This window comes from Octopus bimaculoides, chromosome 11 (assembly GCF_001194135.2).
Source record: "Octopus bimaculoides isolate UCB-OBI-ISO-001 chromosome 11, ASM119413v2, whole genome shotgun sequence".
Taxonomy (NCBI): Eukaryota; Metazoa; Mollusca; class Cephalopoda; order Octopoda; family Octopodidae; genus Octopus; species Octopus bimaculoides.
The window spans coordinates 30,041,035-30,046,252 of NC_068991.1; positions in this window are offsets into that span (position 1 = coordinate 30,041,035).

The following is a 5,218-nucleotide window of genomic DNA, read 5'->3' on the forward strand; positions in this document are numbered from 1 at the left end:
TGTGCCTATAATAGAAAGGTTTATTAGCTACTGCCAATATGCTTCAGCCATTTTTTGACAAGGAAATAATAATTTTATCACCGCCAGAATCGTTTGAGAATCGTTTGTTTACGTAGTCAGCACTTTAATGTATTCGGCTGAATGGACGTCAGTCATTGGTTGAAATTACAGAAATACGACAACTTTAACATGAAATAACTTGCGATGTACGTTTTTTTGTTAAGAAGACTAAGAGAAAAAGATGTTTTATATGACACATTCTACCAGTGTCCCAAGTTTCAAAGTGTTTCGTTAAGAAAATACTGGTGCCCCCGTTTTGAACAAGATCCCTAATTTTTAAAAAATTAATATTTTCTCCCTAGACTGGAAGACCCGTTAGCTTAGTTATTAATTTTGCTCAAGAAAAGAAGAGGAGACAGTTTTGGTAATATGAAATTAAGGATAAATTAAGTGAGAGCATGTGTCGATCGGAGTTAATTATTTGGACATTAGAGATAGGGTCGTTCATATTTATATGTATCTAACATGACTGTAGGCTGTAGCAAAGTGCAGGAGGTGTGGGTACGGAAGCAGGAAAAATGCTACTCTTTGTTTCATGAGTCACTCCGCAGCTCCTGTTCTCTCAAAGTTCTATCTAACGAAGCATTATTCCAGAGTATTAAATACATTCTATGTGATATACATATATGCATGAACGTACGTATGTACGTATCGCATATCACACACACACACACACAGACACACACACACACACACACACACACACACACACACACTTATTTGCTTATGTAAGTGTGTGTATATTGTATATATCTGTACGCCAGATGTGTGTCGTCTGTGTATGTGTACACGCTTGTTACAGCTCAAAAACTATACAAACCCGTCACAAAGGAAAATTCTATTCTCGTCTTTGTTGTTTTCTTCACGCTCCATTATAAAAAATAACAGTAACATAAAGAAACAAACAATATTTGTATAAAAAAAACACAAAGCAAGTTATAGGGCTCTAAATAACAGGAGTTAAAACGGCCATGCACGGCAACAAAAGCTGATGATCATCAACCACAACATCGCTAGCTACAATAACAACTTCCACACAACAGAAACAACAACAACAATAGTAAATATAAAACCTTGAGTAAAGAACAATGCTTAAAATTACAAGGATGCGTTGTCATAAAAGAAGCGTTTAATGCTATGTGCCAGCCGCAGGTAGCAATTAATCCGCCATAATAATAATAACAATAATAATAATAATAATAATAATAATAATAATAATAATAATAATAATAATAATAATAATCTTAACAAAGGTTAAGGGTTTCTGTCTAAAACAGGATTGACAACACCCAACTTTACTACAATAACATCTGCAACAGCGATATGATGCCGTGTCAAAAAAATAAAGCTCACAAAACGTTTTTATTGTATATTGTATGCATATATATTTTTTTATAGGGGCTGTTTGAAAAAAAAAAGGGCTTGTACTTTTGACATGAAATAAGTAAGCTGACATTATAGCTTCAGACTCAAATCTTTGTTATTGAAGCAGTGCGCGCGCGTCTGTTTCAATGTAGTAAATAGGGAGTGGTAGAGCCGGTGACTGTCCCCTTTATGGCCACTGTAGGGTGGCAGCTAAACTGCTGGATTGTGTGACAAGATTTTCAATCGAGCTGAGCGTCATTTTCAGCAACAAATGGTTATTATCCAACAACAATGTTTGTCTGTTACAGCGCATTTAAAATGTTAAAATTCACACTAATAATAGTTTCCTTCTTACATCAACCGATCGGCTCTTCCCCTCTTTGTGTCTTGTTCCTTATCGTTGTTATTGTTAAACCTTACATCAACCCTGATAGAGTCGGTGTGTGAGCAAAGGTATTCCACCCATAAGCTTTTCGTCTTACTTTTTTCAGATATCTTGGTCTCTCAATGTGTCCACTCTTGTTTTAAAGACATTAGGTTCGATTTGAATATTTGACTGCTGTTTCTAAAAAAAAATTAAGCAACCTACAGAGGTTTGCTGACTGACATGTTCTGCCTTGTTATAATAACAAACATCAACTAACCTTATATCTAAGTAAACTATTTCATATATATTTATTAACATTACAGGTAGGATTAAGGCTGTGAGGTGGTAGAATCATTGCCGCGTCGGGCAAATGCTTTGCGGCATTTCTTCCGATTTACGTTCTAAATTGAAATGCCGCCAGGATAGATATTACATTTCATCCTTCCGGGATCGATAAAATAAGTACTAGTTCAGCACTGGGGTCGATGTGATCGACTAACCTCCTCCCTCGAAATTGCTAGCCTTGTGCCAGAGTTTGAAAGCAACATTACAGATCCTTTCTCAATGTAAGGCACAAAACCTCAATGAATTTGGATTGAACAATTTAGTTCACTCAAATCGATCTCAGTACGATTTAATCAAATTCCAGAGAGATGAAAGTGATAGTTGACCCCGGTGTGATTTGAAATCTGGTCACAAATGGCCGTAAGAAAATATCGAGAAAAATTTTGTCCGATGCTGTAAAACGTTTCTTAATCCACCGCGTACAGAAATTAATTATAAACGTTTCATTTTTATACAGTATAGTAAAATAATAAGGTAATACCATTAGTAGGCGGGATTAAGAAAGTAAAGGGGGAGGATGAAATACTGTAACTGAATAAATTAAGAGAAGTTAAAACAAGACAAGAAATAGGGAAACAATTTTTTAAAAAAGAAACTCCAAAAATCTTTGAAGTATTAAGTGTATACAAATGGGTAAACAAGCGAAAGAAGGTATGCACGCAGCAGATTTACTGAAGTATTAAGTCATTAATAACAGGTTAACTTGGCTCCACATTACTTAAAGTTTCGCGGATGCAAAACACATTAGTCTATACGGAAAGAGTGTAGAGAATTTAAATGAAATTGAAAAATGACTTCTGAGAGGGAGCTTCAATTAGCTAACTACATTTCTTTCATAACATGTTCCTGTAGAAGATCTCATCAGTGTGGGGAATGTTTTACAAGTCATTGGGCCCAAAACATTCTTCCCTGAAACACACACACACAAAATACTGAGTCGATCCAACGTCCGACACTCAAGGTAGGGTTGTTTTACCATCTAGAAATAGAAGCCAAATCTCTCGTTTACTCTCTCTCTCTCTCTCTCTCTCTCTCTCATTAAACACCTCAAATATCTTGAAAAAGGTGAGGGGCACATTAGATAATACAGTAGTAAATATACAAAAGATGAGATGAGCATGTCTGCCATTATGGGTCTGGTGGATCAGAGCTGACCTTGGACTTAGCAAAAGGGGTCCCGTGTAGGTTACGAACTAATAATTGTATTATCTGTAACTAGACATTCCTCCGAGTGCTGCTGCTGCTGCTGCTGCTGCTGCTGTGCTGGTGGTACTGCTTCCACTATCAGAAGAGTATCAAAGAGCAAGCTTGTGTGTAGTCTTTCCAATTGCTAGAAATAGCAGTAAAAACTTCCTGAAACCGCACCGCAACATCTTTTACAAAGTAGAAAAAAAAAAACGATAGATCTAGTCCAAGATACACTGTGCCTGGATGGAATGGTCACGACTGGTTTTTGATTATAAATCAGCTGGATTAGAGCTGACCTTGAGTTAAACAACAGTGATATTATCATCATCATCATCATCATCATCATCATCAATAACAAAAGCAATAAGATAATATAACACAACAACGTGGCATGCATGCAAGCACATACTCACACACACAATCACATACACACACACACACACACACCACACACACACACACAAACACACAAACACACAAACACATGCGCACACGAACACATGCACACAGAAACACATAAACACACATACGCTCACACACACACACACACACACACATACGCTCACACACACACATACATACACATAAACAAACAAGCAAATACCTTCATATCTTCTTTTAAACTTTGAAAAGTTGTAAAGTTCTAAAACAATCCGCAAGAATGTCTCGGTGTCGATTAGTTGGATTCTAAGACAATCTGTAGGAATGTCTTATTCGCGTAGATTGCCTTCGCAATCTGGTGAAGCATTTCACTATTACTTCAACCCTAATTGTGATGGATGGGCACGGTGGAAATGGGAACCTATAGAGGTTCTTAACAACGACCCATTACAACATACCAGAACACTGGAATGTTCATATTAATATGCTCTTGCTTTATTATTTTTTTTTTTATTGTTATTATTGTTATCATTATTATTATTGTTATTATATTCTTCTGTCTTCCGAACTCTCTCTCTCTCTCTATCTGTATGTGTGTGTGCATAAAGTTAACTATCTATTTAAACCCTCTCTCTCTCTCTCTCTCTCTCTCTCTCTCTCTCTCTCTCTCTCTCTCTCTCTCTCTCTCTCTCTCTGTTTATATATATTTTACTTTTTCAACCATTCAGTTACGGTCATTTTGAGACAAGTCCTTGAAGAGTGTGGTCAAACAAATGGAGCTCAGTACTTATTTTTTAAAATCTAGTATTTATTGTACCGGTCTCGTTTTACCGAACCACAAATTTATAGGGAAGTCAGCAAGCTAACAGAGGTTTTGAAGCGATGGCGGGGAAGAAACACAAGTACACACAGACATAGACACTCACACACACACACACGCACACACAGACACACACACGCACACACAGACACACACACGCGCACACAGACACACACACAACCCCTCCCACACACACACACACGCATGCACGCACATACGCGCGCGCACGCATAAACACATATACATGTACGTATATATGACGGGCTCCTTTTATTTTTGTCCCACCAAATCAGCTCACAAGGCTTTGGTCGACCGGGGTTGTAGTAGAAGATACTTGCCCAAGGTACCATGCTGTGGTACTGAACGCAGAACCATGCTGGAGGGCAAACTTTTTAAAACACAGCCACTCCTGCAGCTCTCTGTTTATCTGTCTATCTATCTATCTATATGTCTGTCTGTCTGTCTGTCTGTATGTCTGTCTGTCTGTCTGCCTGTCTGTCTTTCTGTATGTCCGTCCGTCCATCCGTCCCTCCGTCTGTCTGTCTGTCTATCTATCTATCTATCTATCTATCTATCTATCTATCTATCTGTTCATCCATCTATCCTTTTATCTATCTATATATATATATATCTTTTTATTATAGCCACACAGGGCTAAATACAGAAAATGGACAAATTACAAAGTAGAGCTT